At 53.5% G+C, this 19,921-nt stretch overlaps 1 protein-coding gene across 6 annotated transcripts in view; it reads right to left on the bottom strand.

Moving 5' to 3' along the window:
- The window catches only part of KDM6B (lysine demethylase 6B), a 96,894-nt gene that overhangs the window by 53,881 nt on the left and 23,092 nt on the right, over positions 1 to 19,921 (bottom strand). The window contains exons 1-2 of one of the 6 annotated variants that reach the window (XM_083580750.1): positions 18,556 to 19,010; positions 6,439 to 6,569 (exon numbers count right to left, since the gene is read on the bottom strand). The gene's annotated coding sequence lies outside the window, so the exon portion shown is untranslated. Of the gene's footprint in view, positions 1 to 3,514; positions 3,656 to 6,438; positions 6,570 to 16,051; positions 16,137 to 17,766; positions 18,365 to 18,555; positions 19,011 to 19,921 lie in introns of those variants that run through there. The other 5 variants (XM_083580756.1, XM_083580752.1, XM_083580753.1 and 2 more) reach the window with 5 other exon arrangements.

The following is a 19,921-nucleotide window of genomic DNA, read 5'->3' as shown; positions in this document are numbered from 1 at the left end:
TTGCCCAAGGGACCCAGCATACAGCTTCCGGGTCATGTGGCCAGCATGACTAAGCCACTTTGGGTGAGCCTGAGCAGCGCACGGAAACGCCATTTACCTTCCCGCCGGAGCGGTACCTATTTATCTACTTGCACTTGGACGTGCTTTTGAGCTGCTAGGTTGGGAAGAGCAGGGACCGAGCAACGGGAGCTCACGTCGTCGCGGGGATTCAAACCGCCGACCTTCTGATCGACATGTCCTAGGCTCTGTGTTTTAACCCACAGCGCCACCCGCGTCCCTACTTGGGCAGGGAGCAAGTCACAAATGTAAGGAACACACACGGATTCAGGGCAGCGGGGACCCAAAGGCACTTGTATGTCTGCATCGAGACCACTTCTCCCTTGGCCTCCACCCAGTTTCCGTAAGCACATAAGCCATCGGTGGTTCTCTCCTCCTCCGTGAATCTGTCTGATCCTCTTTTAAAGCCGTCTAAGTCGGTGGCCTGTGGCAGGGAGTTCCGCACGTTAACTGTGCACTCCATGAAGACTGGCTTCCTTTCATCTGTCCTGGTAGCGACCGGTGTCTTAACAAGGAGACCCCCATCCCAACCCCAGTCCAGGGGGAGGCGCATAGGATTTTTCCTCCGGGTTCTGGCAGACGCCAGAGCCGTAGTCCTCCCCCCAGGGAGCACGGAGAGGGAGCGCTCAAACAGCAAAGCGTGGGAAGACCCCGTAGGTCAGGAGAACCTGGAGCAACCGGCAGCTTTCTGGGATGTGGGTTTAGGAACCTGTTTGCAAGGGATCAGCGGCTCTTGTGTGTGTGTGTGTGTGTGTGTGTGTGTGTGATTCATTAGGCACAGTGAACAGGTCTCCCACACATTCGCACACAGGAGGGTGAGAACAGCTGTGTCAGCGCTGAGTCAACACCAGAAAGGCTGCCATTTCTCTCTCCCCAAACCCCCATGTCCTGGAAACCACTGAGAGAACTGGGAGGAGAGGAGGGCGAGAGTTAATTCAGTTCATATCCTTAATGCGCGCACACCACGAGGGAGGCACAAAACACACCCCTCGCAGTGACACACACACACAGAGAAGCCCACACGCCTTCCCCTCAAAACGCAAGGCATCCACACACATCAATCTATAAATGCAAGTCAGGATAAAACACACACGCTCACACACAGAGAGAGATACACGAAGCGGCCCGCTTCTGCCCACACGCAGCAATCCGGAAAACACACACCCCCACACACAGGGCAGTGCGACAGACACACCCACGCGCAACAGTGCGCGGTGAAGCAACACCCCCGCGTGCGCCACTTTCACAGCATGGTGGGCTGACGGCGTGACGGCAGGAGCCCACGACTTCCTTGAACCCAGCGCCAGCAAGCCAAACAACGCACGCTTTTCGCAGCAGCCAACGCACCGAGGGCGCATGGTCGGAGGACCACACAGCCAGGGGCAGGCTGACGTAAGCAAGTCCCCTCACATCTGCCACGCTCAAGACGCCGCCACAGCAGTGCACTAGCCTACTCACTAGGGAAAATATACACATTGCAAGCAGCGCCCAGGAGTGCGCAGGGCCCATGCGCGAGGGACCCACGCGGTGCGTCTGAGTTGTCCAATGGAGTGGGCGTGTGATTTTCTGCCATGACTCCTCCGACTCCTCCTCCTTCGCCCACGAGGGGCCAATCGCACAAATAGATCATTCACAAGAAGCGCAGGCGTATTTTTCTGTTTCGCATGACTTTTCTGCTTAGGTCTGAGGGGCGGGTGGGGAGGGCAGACCGCCGCGCACCGCTAAGCCTTCCCCAGCAGGGAGTTCAGCTAACTTGCGCCCGAGGAAAACCCCTCGGCATTTCAGGGGTTAACAGATCACAACAGGGCTGGGGAAACCCCCCTTGGGTTACGCAGCTGGGGAATCCCAGACAGATTTCTCAAGATTCCGACCTGGGTTCCCAATAACCCACCTTTCCAGATTTGCATCTACCTGCCTTGAAAGAGAGAGAGTAGGAAACACCCAGAAAATCAAAGGGGTTCTTCCCCATTGTTTTTTTTTGGGGGGTTGTTATTGTGGGGGGGGGATGTGTGTGCGCATCAAATGCCCCTAAGGAACACACAGATACACACCAACACAAAGGACACACACAGATGAAAAAATTCAGGTGTGTAACACCTTCTAAAGAGACACATCGGCTTCCCCAACTTTAGGTTTTCTGGACTGTAGTTTTCATCAGCCCCACGGGCATTTTTCAGGCACCACTGAATAACTGCATCACATCTGTAAGGACTTGGCCATCTAGTGTGACTCTTCGGAACTCCCTGCTGATTGATTATCAGGCAGGCGAATTCACTGAACTCTTTTCAGAGCTTGCGGAAAACCTTCTTGTTTAATAGTAACAGTAGTAATAGCGGTTAATGATAATGATAATAACATACTACTTATTGTATAAGTGGGTTATAAAACGAGTGCCGCATCCACTCTGGGCAAGCCCACCTAGGTGTTCAGAAAGTTTGTGGGGGTTTGAATTTGCTGTAGTCTATTCTATTGCAGTTTTAACTTTCTGTATATTTTAAATGACGGCTGTAAACTTCTTAGTGATAATTTCGCCGTGTCACTTTCGTCGTAAACCGCTTTGAGGGTTTTCTTCCACGAGCGAGCAATATATAAGTTTTATGAAATAAATAAATAGAAAGAAAAACAACAGCAACCCTTCAGGGCTGAGGGCAGCTGTTCTGGGATGGCTGTTTTAGACACAGAAACGTCCAGACGTACGGACGTATCTGAATTTGCACGCACATATACAAACATTGCCCCACATCGATATCGTTTCACAAAATGCGCAGAGCGAAGGACCCAGGCAGACAGGCGATAAGAAGGGGGGGGCGCAGGGTTTTTTTACAAAAGAGGCCTTGAAGATTTGCGGGGCAGGAGGGGGATTGCGCACAAACAAAGCACAAGAGTTTCAGAACAGGGTCCTTGCACAAGATTACAACACTGGGGCAGAAGTGAGTCAACTCATCCCGAAAGTCTTGCAACCCTTGCTGAGCGAGAGACAAAAACTTTATAGAACGACCCCTTTGCGTCCCCCCCCCCGCCCAGAAGAACAGGGGCACGTCGCCCATGGCACAGTGGGAATCAACTCTCCCCCACCAATACATACACACACACACACACACACACACACACACACAACACACACAACATACAATTTCGCTTGAGAATGCTGCATCAGCAATGCCCACGGCAAATAAACACACACCTTGAGTTGGAAGGGACCCAAAGGGTCATGTAGGACCCAAACACACAAACACACACACCCTCGATGTGAAGGAATCCCAGCTCAGGGAGGTGTTTGAGACTGAGCCGGCGAGCGTTGAGCGCGCGACATGTGCCAGGAGAAAAACCGGCACGGAAACTCTCTCTCTGCCACTCGCAGAATCCTTCCCTTCCCCTCACAAAGACACACAAAGGAGGCAGACACACAGAGAGAGACCCACGCACACCCACGCCCACACCCACGGCCTGGGCTTACCTCGTGGCCCGAGAGAGGCATGGCGCGCTTCAAAGCGTTGCTGTCCCCCAGGGGTACACAAAGGAGCACTGACTGCCTCGCACACAGCGCACAGCCAAGGGAATCGTGCGTGTGTGTTAACTTCTGTGCTTCCTCCCCTCGCTTGCCTGCCTGCCGGCGTGTCCTGCCCTCCCCCCCCTTACACACACACGCCGTGTGGGGTTCGGGGTCCCTGCCAAGTCAGCAGAGCACATGCGGGGGGTGAATTCCGGCCACAAGTGACTCAGCCCCCCCCTCGTTCCCTCCACCCCCGGGAAACTTCTCCTGGTTTAAAGGGCTGGGGTGACATCATCGTCAACTCCCCCCCCCCCACAGCTCCCTCCTCCTCCACATAGCTCCCCACATCGTTGCCCCGCCTGGGAATCCCAGACGAGGAGGCGGCCTCCCCCTCGCCCAGCCCCGAACTGCTGTCCTTCCGTTCTGAGGAAACCAAGAAAAGCCTAACAGGGAAAACACACACACACACACACACACACACACAGAGCAAACCCCAACACAGTCATACCGGCCAGGAGCGCATAACAGACACGGGCAGCGCATGAAACTTTGCAAACGTGTAAGCGCTTAGACGTACACACACCGTGTATCTAGCTATGTATTTCCCTGCAATGCGCGCGCACGCACGCAGTGCTCTCCTTCGTCTGAGGGCGGGCTGTTCGATCCCACACGCCAGAGGAGTAGAGGCGCAACGGCAAGATCTGCGGCCGCACACACGCCGGAGGACATGAGTGCGCAGAGACCGGAGAGGGGAAAGCAGAACGAAACAAGACGCAAAGGAAGGGAAGGTTGTGGCGTCACTAAAGGGCAGCTCCCAGCTCCCTGCGCACACACCTCCACAGGCGGGCCCATGCGCCCTGCAAGTGTACAACGGCTGAAGAGACTGCTGTTCCCCCACCGCCAGAGGCCTGCCACGTTGTGGGGAGAGAGGGTCCTGACCGCTGCCTCGTCTCAGTCACCCCATCCAGGCCCACAAGCCTCAGTGGGCTGACTCAGGCTAGAGGAGGCGTGAGTGCGCAGCTTGGACACCTTTTCCCTCACGGTGCGCCACCCTATTTCTTTTTGATAGCGGACCACTTCCAGAGCAACCGGGAGGCAATTTTAAAAAGAGAAACAAGAAAGTCCACGGGCAAGCGTGTTGTGTCATTGGGAGGAAGCCGCAAGCTTTTCCATGCCGGGTTTAAGGCAGTTTCTGAGGGAATTCTGAGGTGGCGGAAAAGGAGGCTGGGCACGGACACAGGAGCTCACTGTTTTGTGTTTGTGTACATGAAGAAGGCCCTTGCCGGCAGCTCAGCATCACACAAGGCGAACAGGCCAAGCGCGCCATCAATCCCACAATGCTTTGTGGCACCTAGGACCCTGGCCCAGCGCCACAAGGCCCATTGTGAGGCGGGGCATGCACCAGAAAGAGGGGCGCACCCCCTCACGTCCAGGGCGGCCATGTTGCGGCCGTACGAAAACATTTCCACGTTTTGGGTGGTGTGGCAGAAGCCACGCGCAAACCAAACTCGCCTCCCTCTGTGACGCAAGCGGGGGAAAGTGGAGATAAAGCAAACTGCTGTCTCACACAAACTTCTAACAATAGTCATTAACGCCACTGGGATCCTTTGTTCCTTCTGTAAAACCCAGAAGCCGCTGGGGGGAAGAGACTATGGGGAGGGTAGCAAAAAAATGGAGGCGGGTGGGGGGCAGGCTGTGTCCGTGAGCCTGGCCCCCGAGAAGCAGCCAGCGTGGGGTTAAGCGTTCACTCTGACAAGGAGCCTTTTAAGGTCACAGCTGTGGCTGGGCGTTTGGAGGAGGCGCATGCGAGACTCTCTTTCTCTCTCTCCCTGTCTCTGCCTCCTTGTGGTTGCGTAGAGAGAGAGAACCTCCCTCCGTGTCCCGCCTCCCTTGCGCTCTCTGTCTCCTCCCTCCTCGCAACATGCCCAGCTGCTACACTGGCAGTGTGCCAAAGATGCGCCGGGGGGGGGGGGGAGGAATTGTGCCAAGGTCCAAGCCTGGTCCGTCAGGCCCCCTCACAGGCTGGAAGGAAGGAAGGGCGAGCGAGAGAGGCAGAGCTAATCTGCTTTTGCGTATGTGCGCCTGTGTGTCTTTGCAACACGCGGGCGCCCAGCTATTGTCCCCGGCTGTGGAGAAATTAAAATAAAAGTGCAACATGCACAACTGTGCGCAAAGGGGCTCGCCTTTCCGTATTCCTAGAGAGGGGCTGTGCGCGCTCGTTTCACGGCCTCGCAACGCAAGAATGTGCATCAAGGGGGAGATTTCCTCCACAGCACTGTCTGACACAAACACACACACACACACACACAGCCATGTTTTCTGATATGCCAAAATGTATCCTTCTCAACTGTCTGTGGCAGAGGTGAGAAATCTCAGGCCTAAGGAGTCCAGTGTGGCCCCTCCAGGCCACTTCTTCGGGCCCCCAGAACATCCCACACACCACACCCCTCACCAGCCCAGCTTTGCACCCCAAAGATTTTGGCCCAGCTGGAATGTGAACCCTTGAGAAGGCTTCTTGCTTGTCTGGATGCGCAAGCATGCGCAAAAGGCAAAAGTCACATTTATAGCCTGAACACCTTTGCCTCTGGCCACACCCTCTGTGGCCCCCGCCTGGGAACATGGCCCCCGCCTGGGGAAAAGGTCCCCTATTATTGCTTCATTCTTGCATAGTTTGCGCCGGAACCGCAAACCTCCTTCCCAAAACTCAGCAAACCCTCAAGGTCGTACCCACCCGCTGCCCACCCCTACATACAGTCCGCCCCCGCTGTCGACTGAAAAACAAAACACAGAAATCCCAAAAATCCCTGAAAAGGGCCAAACCGGAAAGTGAAAAAAAAAAAGCATAAATTTTTTATTCATGGGAGGATATTGAAACCCAGTCCACTCACCAAAGGAAGGGGGCGTCCCGTCGCTGCTTTCTCATTGGCTGACTCCCCCCACACGCCGGGCCCATGCGAGACACGGCTGGTGGGGGGGAGGAGGGTCTGACTACGCTCCAGCCATGGTGTGGGACCCAATCCTGCAGGGAAGGAAGGAAGGAGGAGTTAGAGAGGACGAAGGAGGCTTTGATTGAAGAGTCAGAAATTCCCCCCCCACACACACATTGCGAATTTTCAGGGAATAATCAAATCCCCCACCTATTCACCTCAAATCCCACTCGCCCGCTTGAAGAGAGCATCCAGCTCCCCAAACACACACACACACACACACACACACACACACACACACACAATATTCTTGCATAGCTCTGCAGACATCCCCCACTCCAGAAACGGCCGCAATTCCCCTATGTGCCAAACTGCCTCTGCCCCAGAGGTAGCACATGCCCCCCCTCCAGTGCACTCCCACGGGAGGGGGGGGATGTGCAAACCGAGCGAAACTTGCACCTCCTTGCGCTTTGAAGTAAACGCCTTCGCCATAATTGCCGGGACACCTTTGGGAGGTGCAAGGGAAAGAGAGCTTTTGCTGAACTCCAGGAAACTCCGAAGCGGATATGTTCTTTTTGCAAGAGGACGCAGGAAAAGTCCGCCTAGCCTTTGAGGGTCAAACCTGGGATCTTCTGCCCGCGAAAGGGCCCTTCTCCCCCCGAACCTCCCTGCACTCTTTTCCTCCAGAGGAACCCTTGCAGGATTTGCACCCGGCTCACCTCGGCAGCTGGCTGCCCCAAGCGAAAACTGCAAGGCCTCTGCCTTTATCAGCAGCTTCAAGGAGACAACAGCTGCAACTTATCAGAAGCCCAGAGGCTGCAGCCCAGGACATGCACGCTTGATATTTCAGCTGCGCATTCCTCCCGAGGGGGGAGTCGTGTGAAGCCGGGTGTCCCTAAAGGTGCCATTGTAGGGGAACCCCAAAATCCACACACACCTGCCCGCTCCTTGTTGGAACCGCTGAGCCAGAGTCTCGCGAGGAAGCAGGCTGGGCACTTCCTGCAAAAAAACAAACCTGACCCAACTTATCCGGCGATATTCCCTCTAGGGCTGAGCCAAAAACAAAACCACAGCCCCGGTGAACCTGCCTTGCCTCTGCTGAACTAGCTTAGTCACCAGAGTGTCAAAACTCTCTTTCAAAACGGGGGAAACCCAGAGAGGAGGTTGAAGGGGAAAGTTGGAACCGGGCACCTGCAGGCGAGAGAGTGAGAGACAGAGCTGGCATTCCGGTCTCACCTCTGTGACGCAAAAGTTGCTTCACAGCTGAGAGCAACCCTTCGGATGTCCTTTTAGCGTGCATTGATGATGAATTGTGCTCCTGGTGTTATCGGGGCGGTTGCATGTTTTCAAGACTTCCTGCGCTTGCAAGAGTTTGAGGGCAGACGTACTGCTTCATTTCCATTTTTTTATCATTATATATTTTTATTTTTAAACATATTAATTCCAACATTCATACAACGTAATTTCTCATCTTATGCAATATTTTTAGACTTCCGTCAACACCTTACACTCTGATGATTTTCCGTTCTTTTATCACTTGTTGTGCATTTCTTAATTTCCTATTGCCTTTAATTACCCTTAACTAATAATTCTCCGCATTGCCTTTCTTGCAATATTTCAAATAATTCACCTTACAAAACTTCTTGCAAACCTACTAGCGTAATCTGTTCACCACAGTTGCTTTTCAAATAGCGTACTGCTTCATTTCCAATCAGTGCATGCCCCATAATTTCCTCCTGAGACCCAGTAACTCCTCACACCGCCCATGTCCCGCTACGGCGCAAGGGTACCCCTCAAGAAGTCAGCACCGCGGCTGCACTGCAGAAGAACCCGCAAAGCACAATGAATGTGTGCATGGTTCAGTATGATTTCGCCACGAATGCACAGTTGTTGCATCAATGTCATGTTGCAGAGCACACAGCAGCAGCAGCCAAGGCAAGCCCTCAGTTCATCTGTAAAATGGGAACAAGCCAGGCTGCAGAAGAATGGCGCATTAAAAAGGCATTAACAGGGATGCTCTCGTAAATGACATAAAGGCCGTTAACTGGGGAGAGTCTGCAGAAATGGTGCGTCGAGGACTGCGTATCAGCCTTGGCAGAGATAAAGGCCCCAGTGTGTCGAGACAATGGACATTCAGAAGGGTCCACTCCAGCCAGCACAAGGGGGCCCTTCAGAGACGCCCACGAGGGCTGGGGGGATCCCTTTCCGGAGGGTGGAGCAGCTGGAGACGGTGCCAAGGTCTCTTCGGCAACCCGGGCTGAGGATCCCGAGCCCCCACCCAGCGCCTCCCCCTTCCCGCCACACCCCCAAAACGCACCCCACTACAGTAGCTTTTTAAATACATGATGCAACTGAAACAACAGCTTCCTCTGTTATTTCCTCTCTGTCAAATTTCAGACTGTAAGCTCCTTGGGGGCAGGGACGTTTTCCTCTCGCCCTCTGCAAAACACCCTATTTGCACCATCTGAGTAAATTCCAGCAGCAAGCTGGGATTCAACTCTGGCTGGATCTTCTCAGAATCCAAACTTTTTGCTCCCATGTCAGCCCTGAGGACATGTGGAGCAACAAAGCGGCGTACCTCTGACCGCGTGCAGAATGCACTGCTCTCTACAGGGCGGGCTTTAGGCCCGAATTCCACCAGATTGCTGCACCCCTTCCAGGGAACCCAGGAACAGGACCCAGACCTCGTTCCGGGTGTTCACTACTGCTCATTCCTGCATTTATATCCCACCTTTTCCTCCAAGAGAGCCAGTGTGGTGTTGTGGTTAAGAGCGGTAGTCTCGTAATCTGGTGAACCGGGTTCGATTCCCTGCTCCTTCCCATGCAGCTGCTGGGTGACCTTGGGCCAGTCACACTCCTTTGAAGTCTCTCAGCCCCATTCACCTCACAGAGTGTTTGTTGTGGGGGAGGAAGGGAAAGGAGAATGTTAGCCGCTTTGAGACTCCTTTGGGTAGTGATAAAGCGGGATATCAAATCCAAACTCTTCCTCTTCTTCTTCTTCAAGATGCTCAACGCAGTGTGCATCGTTCTCTCACTTCCACTTCACCCCCACCAACAACCCTGTGAGGTAGGTTAGGCTGCAAGAGTGTGGCTGGGCGCAAGGCCGCCCAGCGAGCTTCAAGTTGAAGAATTTGGAGCAAATGATTCAGCAGAGGAAACACAGCCCAGAATAACTAAGGAGATAGTACAAGAATACTTGGCTAGTCTAGATGTATTCAAGTCTCCAGGGCCAGATGAACTGCATCCAAGAGTATTAAAAGAACTGGCAGATGTGATTTCAGAACCACTGGCAGTCATCTTTGAGAATTCCTGGAGAACAGGCGAAGTCCCGGCAGACTGGAGGAGGGCAAATGTTGTCCCTATTTTCAAAAAGGGGAAAAGAGAGGACCCAAATAATTACCGCCCAGTCAGTCTGACATCAATACCAGGGAAGATTCTGGAGCAGATCATTAAGCAAACAGTCTGTGAGCACCTAGAAAGGAATGCTGTGATCACCAATAGTCAGCAAGGATTTCTGAAAAATAAGTCATGTCAGACTAACCTGATCTCGTTTTTTGACAGAATTACCAGCCTGGTAGATGAAGGGAACGCAGTGGATGTAGCCTACCTTGATTTCAGCAAGGCATTTGACAAGGTGCCCCATGATATTCTTGTAAAGAAGCTGGTAAAATGCGGTCTTGACTATGCTACCACTCAGTGGATTTGTAGCTGGCTGACTGACCGAACCCAAAGGGTGCTCATCAATGGTTCCTCTTCATCCTGGAGAAGAGTGACTAGTGGGGTGCCACAGGGTTCTGTCTTGGGCCCGGTCTTATTCAACATCTTTATCAACGACTTGGATGATGGACTCAAGGGCATCCTGATCAAATTTGCAGATGACACCAAACTGGGAGGGGTGGCTAACACCCCAGAGGACAGGATCACACTTCAAAACGACCTTGACAGATTAGAGAACTGGGCCAAAACAAACAGGATGAATTTTAACAGGGAGAAATGTAAAGTATTGCACTTGGGCAAAAAAAAATGAGAGGCACAAATACAAGATGGGTGACACCTGGCTTGAGAGCACTACATGTGAAAAGGATCTAGGAGTCTTGGTTGACCACAAACTTGACATGAGCCAACAGTGTGACGCGGCAGCTAAAAAAGCCAATGCAATTCTGGGCTGCATCAATAGGAGTATAGCATCTAGATCAAGGGAAGTAATAGTGCCACTGTATTCTGCTCTGGTCAGACCTCACCTGGAGTACTGTGTCCAGTTCTGGGCACCACAGTTCAAGAAGGACATTGACAAACTGGAACGTGTCCAGAGGAGGGCAACCAAAACGGTCAAAGGCCTGGAAACGATGCCTTATGAGGAACGGCTAAGGGAGCTGGGCATGTTTAGCCTGGAGAAGAGGAGGTTAAGGGGTGATATGATAGCCATGTTCAAATATATAAAAGGATGTCACATAGAGGAGGGAGAAAGGTTGTTTTCTGCTGCTCCAGAGAAGCGGACACGGAGCAATGGATCCAAACTACAAGAAAGAAGATTCCACCTAAACATTAGGAAGAACTTCCTGACAGTAAGAGCTGTTCGACAGTGGAATTTGCTGCCAAGGAGTGTGGTGGAGTCTCCTTCTTTGGAGGTCTTTAAGCAGAGGCTTGACAACCATATGTCAGGAGTGCTCTGATGGTGTTTCCTGCTTGGCAGGGGGTTGGACTCGATGGCCCTTGTGGTCTCTTCCAACTCTATGATTCTATGATTCTATGATTCTAAGTTTGAACCCTGGTTTCTCGGGTCCTGGCCCAACACTGTTAATCTCTGCACCACGCTGGCTCCTAAACTTAATAAAGAATGGGCATCTGTTGAGATATTGCAACCAAATACTCCAGGCACAAGCGAAAAACCACTTTATTTTTACTCCAAACCAAACAGTCCACGACAAACCGCCACGTTCCACCTGCCTCTGGTTCTGTATTCGCAACCACCAAAGCGAGCTGTTGTACACGTGTACGCATGCGCACAAAAAGTGGGAAATAAGTCCGGCAACCAGTTTAAGAATCAAGCAACTGGCGGCATTTTTTTAAAAAAAAACACAGATGAACACTCTTGCCCTGCTTTCCTCTCCTAGCAAATTGGCTCCTCCCCGCAGTGGGGCTTTTAATCTTGCTCACAGCACGCCATTCGTTCCCAACGTGATCACTGGGGTTTCAGGCGCTTCAATGCGCAACGTTTCGCCATTTGCCGTACGGAAGGGTGGGCCCACCATCTCCTCATTCATTTGGAAATGCCCTTTCCCACAAAAAATAAAACAAAAAAACGCACGCTTTGGGGCCTGCGAGGCCTGAAAAGAGGTCCCACGAGCCCTTCAACACCCACATGCAAACATCCTTGGGACACCCAGATTTTTAAAAAATGCTTCCAGGACAGTTCTATATTTTCATTCTGTGTCAGATGAATGGCGGGGGGCGGCCTTCTGGCAATGTACAATTAGGCTGGGGGGGGGGGAGAGAAGCAGCAGAGCCAAGAGGTTGGGGATTTGGCCTCGCTGGGAAGCTGAGAGAGCGAAACCAGCCCCACGTGTGCTTCCACGGCGCAGCAGCTGGTGTCCTGTCCTGATGATGCAAGAGACCGCAATCCGCAGCGCCTGATGATGTAACGCCACCCTGGTGCGACACGGGCAGCTGGGCCCGCTGGCGCAGGGGGACCCTTGCGGGTATTTTTGGCCCACAACGAGCGCCCCCTGGGAAAGGGGAGGAGCCCAGCATCGGGCTTTGCTATATTTTATTTTATTTTATCTCTTTTTGCCGAGCGAAGTTTGGGTTGAATGCCGCAGACAACACATTCTACACCAGCCCAAACTGGCCCAAAAAGGGGATTTATTTTTATTTTTTTGCCTACCTCAGTACCTGACACGATAACTGTTCTCTACTAGGGGGGACATAACATATACGGGTTGGATCGGGCTAGCGGCCCACTTTTAGTCCAGCTTTCCGGCCTCACGGCGCATTTGCGATTTCCCAGCATGCTGCCTCCGACAGAGGAGGGAAATCGCAGAGGTTAGGGCAGGAGGAGCTGGCAAGATGGGGCAGACAACTGCAGCCATTCGCCACCTTCTGCCTTCTCCATGCGCACAGATGCTCCCTTCGGGCACCTACGCCTCGAGGACCCCTACGAAAGGGGTGGTTATTCTCGTTTCTGTGCATTCTTCCCCCCCACCCAGCCAAGGGCAGCCTCCAGGGTCCTTATCTCTCCTTCTCTGCACCCTGGAACAAGATCTGCACCAGCAGATATGAGTATAGGTAATTCTCTTCCTGCCGGCTCATGTCAGCCGCCACAGCCGCTCACCTAAAAATAATAATGAATACAAACCCAAACCTTTCGCCCAAGCTACTTCGAGGGTCTTCTCTCAACATGGGTGACCTGGCTCTCTCAGCCTAACCCGGGGTTGTTGTGCGGGATTAACTGTAGGCCAGCCATTTATGCCACCTGGAGGTCCTCCTTAATAGGGGAAAATTGTGCGGTATAAATGCAGCAAGTAAATAAATACTGGAAGGTTTTTGCGACAGGAAAACAGGACTCAAGGGTTGAGGTTCCCCACCCCCAATTCCACAGCCCTAAAGCTTCACAGGGGCTTTGCCCCCATTGCTCTCTGCACATGGATGTGCACAGGCACACTGGTGGGTTAGAGGAGCCTTCACTAACCTGGGGCCGCCTCCCACCAGATGTTTTGGACTACAACTCCCATCAGCCCCTGGGTCCAAAACATTAGTTGGCCATGCCTGTGATACAACAGGAGCAAGGTTGTAAGCTACACTCTGGCTAACATGCACTCACACGGACCCTTTTTCTCTCCCCAAAGCAAGACAAAAAACAACAGCCAATTTATTTCAACCTAAATCCCAGTTTGGGGGTTCCCCCCTTCTATTATTAACGCAAGGCCGCAATTTCACTATGCATTTAAAGCCGTTGTTGTGCCAGTCCAGGCTTCTCCCAAAGAATCCTGGGAATTCTTGTATTGGTTCAGAGTGGCGAGTCATTCAGGGACCCCTATTCCTCTCCCAGAGTTTCAGTCCCCAGTGGTCTAAAAGTCCTGAGAAGCACTGGGGACTGTAGCTCTGGGAAGGGAAGGGGGAACAGGCATCTCCCGACGACTCTCCCCACCCTTAGAAAACTACAGTTCCCAGGAGTTGTTGAGTGGAGGGGAAGCCATGGCTGTGTAAAGCTGTATTTTTAAAAAGCCCCACGTTGGGTCAAAAAGTTTCCTGCATTGCAGGGGGTTGGACTAGATGACCCTGGGACCCTTTCAACCCTACAATTCTGCAATCCTATAATACTGCTTTAAATCTACAGTGGTACCTCAAGTTAAGTCCTTAATTCGTTCCGGAGGTCCGTTCTTTACCTGAAACTGTTCTTAACCTGAAGCACCACTTTAGCTAATGGAGCCTCCTGCTGCCGCCGGAGCCCGATTTCTGTTCTTATCCTGAAGCAAAGTTCTTAACCTGAAGCACTATTTCTGGGTTAACGGAGTCTGTAACCTGAAGCGTATGTAACCTGAAGCGTATGTAACCCGAGGTACCACTGTACTGTACTTCCACAGAAGGTTCCTCCAGGGGAATGTTGGGTTGGCTACCCAAAAACCACCCCGTCCGCTCTTCCTGGATTTCGACAAGGGTTCGAGGAAGAAACCCAGGGAGAGGAAGCCCAAATACCTCAATACAGGAGAGGATGGCTATTGTTTTTTTAATCCAAGGCCTCCTGAGGAGAGTCCAGGACTTGCCTCAGAGCCTGAAATACATATCATATACATCTCTGTGTAGGAGAAAGGACAGGATCCCACAAATCCCTAGCCCTGAGTAACCAGGGACAAGGTACAGCCAACACACTTTCCTTCCTCACAAGTAGCACCTTGTGTGAAATCTCCACGCCTTCCCCTGCACGGAAATGGTTTTCCAAACAGGGGGGAGGGAAAGAAGAGCACAAGGAAACACCAGATGTATATGATATATTATCAGCACAGTTGCAAATACAGACACACAAAAAATCCAATGAATAAAGAAATTTGGGGTTTCAAATCTAAACAGCAACGACTTCAGCTAACTTTCTGCCTCCCAGAAAGAAGCCAAAAAAAAAAATGGGGGGGGGGAGGTCAGTAGAAAGTGGGTGTATGTTCAACCTCCTGACACCCCAATTCCCTGGAATCAGACCCCCCATCTTAATCCCCCACCAGAGAAAACAAGCAGGGGGGAAACAGTAGGCTGATAATATAATAAAAAATGAGGGGGGCGGGAGTCCTAATCTCTGGGCCGAGGGAGGTCAGAGGGCTTTAAACATTTATTTTTTAACAGGGATATCTGGAGATTTCTATCTAGTGAACCTCTAGTAAGGAGTATTTTGGGGGAGAATTTTTCCACTAAGTTTTGGGGGGCGGCAGATCTCGTATGTGAAACACTTTGAGGTTTTATGGGTAGGGGTTACAATCAAGCAGTATATACATTTTATGAAATAAGAGGCGTGGGGGGGAAGGGGAGCATAGGCTGGGATTTGGTGTGGGGAGGGGTTAACCAAAAGCCCACACCCCAAATTGTCCTTTTTAAAACAAGGACTGAGGGAAGGGGGCAGATGCAGGGTGGGGGCTGTTCATTAAAAAACCCCAGAGGCACAATTGTGGGGGCAGGATAGGGCTTCGCCCAGATCACAGGCACACTTCCAGGCCCCCACAAACTTTTTTCCCGCCCCAATCCTGGGAAAAACACGCCAGGAAGTGGGAAGGACCCACGAGGTTCGTTCTGGCTCCCAGGCACCTCCTTTGGCCGAAACCTCAAATATTCCACTCCCAAGGAACCCAGGGGTTCTGGCGTTTGTCTCTATAAAATCTCTTCCCTCCCTCCACTTTGGTGTTCAGGAGGACAGAAGCCCCCGAACCTACCCAGCACCCCAAAACCTTCCCTCCAAAATCTCATTTCGGCAAGCCCACATAAATCCCTTTTCCTGGAGCTGAGCAAAGATAGAACCCAGGTGTCCTGGCTCCCAACAGCCCTTGCTGCTTTGAGCCAACCCACAAGGAGAGACCATGTGACAAGGGTTTCGGGGAAAGTGAGACTGTGAGGCAGGCCGGGCGGTGGGGGTGTGGGGAAGAGGTGGAGAGGTCCCCATTCATACCCAGGGAGGGCATCGTCGTCCCCCACCTAGGACCCCCACCCCCCAAAGCCAATGCCCTCGGACAACACATCTGGATGGACACACACAATGACCCCTGGGCACAGAAGTGTGGCCAGGGCGACCGGCTGCCCCCAGCAGGGCCGCCACACCAGCCAGCTCCCCCTAAAAACCAGAGGCCGGTGCCAAACATTCACAATTCACAAGTCGGGGTTTTCTCAGCCGGAGAAGACTGCCCAACTCTGAGACGGAGGCAGCGCTTCCCTTTATGTCTCGCTCAAACGCACCTAAAACGAAAAGCATTTCTTCTAATAAGTACACACACAATCACACACACACCTGGCCTATTCAGCACAGTGAAGAGGCAGCAAACATCAAAAGATATATATTTACAGGGGGCAAAAAACCCAGCCGAGCACTGTGTGGCCTCACCTGGGCTCCCTTTCTGCGCTAGGAGAAAGCTGCCGCCTGCTTGACTCGTTTGTCAGCCAGTAGGTGCCACCCTCATCACGGCGCACCTGTCCTGCTTCACCTGGGCACTCTTAAAGGGCCAGGCACACGCTTAAGCACCTGGCGCTGCAGGTAAGCATTGGAACAGGCTCCCCTTTCACATGATTCCTAGCACCCCCAACCCACACCAATGCGTAGCTCTGCACAGCTGTCTCCCTCCTCCACCACCACCACCCCAGCCCCAAAGAGGGAACGTCCAGCTGCGAGCGCTCGGTGGCAGCCGGAAGGCACTCTGTACGCTCTCAGAGGCACTCTTTTCTCTCCACTTTGCACCCTGCTCACTTCCTGGCAGACAACCCTCAGCGAAGGCTAAGAGGCTTGCCATCCTATCAGCTCCTCGGAGGAAACAGATGCAGATTATCTAAGCTGCTTGCTTCGCCACTATCCTCAATTCAACTTTCTGTCTCCCCACCCCCCTGTAAAAAAAGAGAGCCCCCCCACAAGCAAACCGAGTCTTGTATGGACTTTGTTTCAAAACTCTTAACCTTAGAACACACTCCCCCCCCAAAAAAAAACCCATTAAGGGCAAGGGGGCTGGAGTTTGCAAGTCATACTCCACCCCCCATGAACGTCTATTACAAACTGATTGCAGCCCCACACACTCAACTAAAGTCACAGTTGCTGGATCCAACCTCCTCATCACCACTGACTATTCTCAAAACTTTCTGCACTTGCTCTTTCCCCCCACTTTCAAGAAAAATGAATCCACCGAGGGGGTCCGCCCCCCCCCCGACAAACACCTCTGTGCCGCCCTTGGCACCCCCAAAATGCACATTCCGGTCAAACCCCCAAACAGGAGGGTGCCCCCATATGATTCGTGGCCTTTCCCACCCCACAGATCGCAACTCAATCCTGACTTCCCCCAGCAGTTGGGAACACACTTGACTCAAATCAGTTCCACTCACAGCCCCCTCTGAATATTCACAGGCGGAAAGGGGGGGGGGGTCCCTCTGCCTGTTATAGAGACACAACAACCCCCTTACACTTGCTTCGGAAACAAGAAAGCCACACAAGAGCCCAGCAATTCTGGGGCCTTGCCCCACAGAGGATGGAAAAGTGCTGCTTTTCAAACTGGCACAGGGGGTCAGATCCTGCCCAGTCTGGAGGAACCAGGATCTGGGCGCAGCGAGACCGTGGGGTGGGGGTTGGGGAGAGTTTGTGCAAAGTTGCACAGTTAAAAGGCAGGCCACGCCAGCTGTGCCTGGGCTCCCCAACCCGCAAGCCTGTTCCCAGCAGCTCCAAGAGCAGGGGGGATTCTCTCTGCTCTGCCACAACTCCCCCAAAGATACCTCTGCGCCGTCACCCCAAAAGGGACACATTAAGAGACCGGACGTCCTCACATCAGGGTCTGGGCCTCTGACTCCCAACCGCGATTCGGCCCAAGCCGTAAAAAAAAACAGGCAAGATCAGCAACATAACAGCCAAGCTGATCTCCACACTCGCAGGAATGGGATTTTGGGTGTACCGGCCTCCAAGAAAGTGGGCACCCCAAAAAAATACGAAGTCCTACTTCCATGCCGCAATGTGTGCAGGGCAACGGAGGCGCCCTGAGCGGAGGTCCGTCATGCCACCAAGCCGGGGCACCCCCACCCCCCAATTTGCTCCAGCTGCAGAAACCGCCGGAGGGACTGTTGTACCTCCTCTACCACCACATCGCCTCGGGGCCCAGCAGGTTGTTGCCACGGGCTCCTTTCTGATCTACCGATCGGGCAGGGGTGGCACGGCCAGGCCACAGAAGCTGCGTTCAGGGTGAAGCCGCGACCCAGCGAAACTCCATCGCGTTCCTGTCCCGGTTGTGCCGTGGATCCGTCCTCCGGTTCGGCCAGAAAGGTCTGGCCAACTCCAGTCCATTTGCGCCCTACTCCGCCAAGGGAGGCTGGCTCTGTAGGCTACCCATCCGGAGCTGGGCAAGTCCAGGGGTGCGCACGGCTGCTGCTGCTGCTGCAGGAAGCTCTCTCCAAAAGTGTGCCGTCCGTCCGTCTGTCTGCCGAACCCTGGTCTGACGCCTGTTCCTTTAAAGGTGGCATGCAAGGTGAGCCCAGGAGTCGGCCAGGCCTGTGGCAGACTGGGCTCCCCCCACCCTGTCGCCCTCCTCCGCCAGTCTTCCCTTCCCTTCCTCCTCGCTTGTCTTCTCTCTTCCAGGCAAGATAACAAAGCCAGCAGTAGCAGCCAGGAAAAGACCTTACACACAACGCAGCTCCCCTCCAACCAGACACACACACACACACACACACACAGGCTGCAACACCCCCCCCAGCACACTCACTCTCTCTCTCTCTCACACACACACACACCAGCGCACACACGTTTACAGCGAGATCCCCGAAAACTGGCAGAAGGAGGGGAGAAAAGAGAGAGAGGGAGGGGAGAGGGAACCAGACACAAGACAGCAAATGGGGGGTTTGGGGGTGCGGATCCAACGTTACCTGCAGGAAGGGGACTGTTAAGGTTGCGGGGGTGGGGAGGGAGGAGGGCTTTGTTCCTCGGGATCTCCCCTCGCCCGGCCAGGAGGAAGGATGGAAAAACCAAAAAATAAAAATAAAACCCAAAAAAATTGAAGAAGAAGAAAATGTACAATATTGGCGAATTTTCCCCAAAAAACACCAAAAAAAAAAATCAGCACCCCACGGGGGAGAGGAAGGGGTGAGAAAAAAATCGAAATTGGGGGGTTGGGAGGGGAGGAGAGAGAGGGGAAAAAGAAAAGAAAAGAAAAAATGGCCAATCTTGCTTCTTTGGGGAGCAGACTTTAGTGCCAACTGGGATCAATCCACAGGGTTTCGGGCGCTCAGAGCTCTCTGTACTAAAACTCCCGTGCACACTCGATGGCTGGGCTTTGCTTGCCTCGGCTCGCTCCAGCGCCCCCCCTCCCCTCCCTCGGTCTCTACTCAAACAAAGAAACGAGGGTTGTGTTCATTGCCCAACCCCCTCGCAGGCCCCCCTCCCTTCCCCGAGCCCAGACATCCCTCCGCCTCCGCCTCCTCCTGCCGCCCCCCTCCCTTTCCGGCAAAAAGGCCGCCTCACTTCCATGTTCCCAGCCTCGCTCACATGCTCCCATGCGCCGGAGAGGCCGCTGGTGGAAGCGCACCGGGAGCGCCAGGGAAGGAAGGAAGGAAGCGAGCGAGCGAAGAGGAGAGGCGCGCAAGAGCCAAGAAGGCAGGGCGCCGGGGGTGGATTTTCGCAAGCAGCGAATTGTTGTCGTTGTTATTATTATTATTATTCCTGGAGGGGGGGGAAAGGGTGGAGTGGTGGGGGGAAAGACGGGCAGGTGCGCGGAGCGGGATGCAGGGCGCAAATGGCTCGGGAAGGTGGAGAGTGCGTTATGGAACCGGGAGATTTGGAGAGGGGCGCAGCGCAGGAGGGCGCACGGGCGGCTGGGCGCACGGAGGCCGCTGCAGGAGAGGAGCGGGCGAGCACGGAGGGGGGGGGGTGATGGAGGATTTAGGCACGTAGGGAAATTGGCCGGGGTTTGCGCCTTTTCAAGCGGGTATCCAGCCGGCGGGTGGGCGCGCAAGGTGGACGGAAAGGAGTGTCCGCAAACAGCAGCCACGCGCTCTGCGCCCGGCTGGGTTACCTGCGCATTGATGGCGCCGACGGGAGAGTCTGGTGCCCGGCTGCACAATCCTCACGGCTGCAAGGTGAACTTTCAGGTGTGTGTGTGGGGGGGGGGTCCCCTAGCTTTCAACCTCTCCCCTTTGCTCTCGGAAATGCCCGTCCCGAAATCTCCGACTTTCCAAACATCCCTTTTGAAACGGACAACAGTTTCTCCGCCACCCCTTAATTTCATTTCACTTC

This window comes from Podarcis filfolensis, assembly GCF_964270895.1.
Source record: "Podarcis filfolensis genome assembly, chromosome: 13".
Classification (NCBI taxonomy): Eukaryota; Metazoa; Chordata; class Lepidosauria; order Squamata; family Lacertidae; genus Podarcis; species Podarcis filfolensis.
The sequence above is the reverse complement of the archived record's forward strand: the minus strand, read 5'-3'. Positions and strand labels throughout refer to the sequence as shown.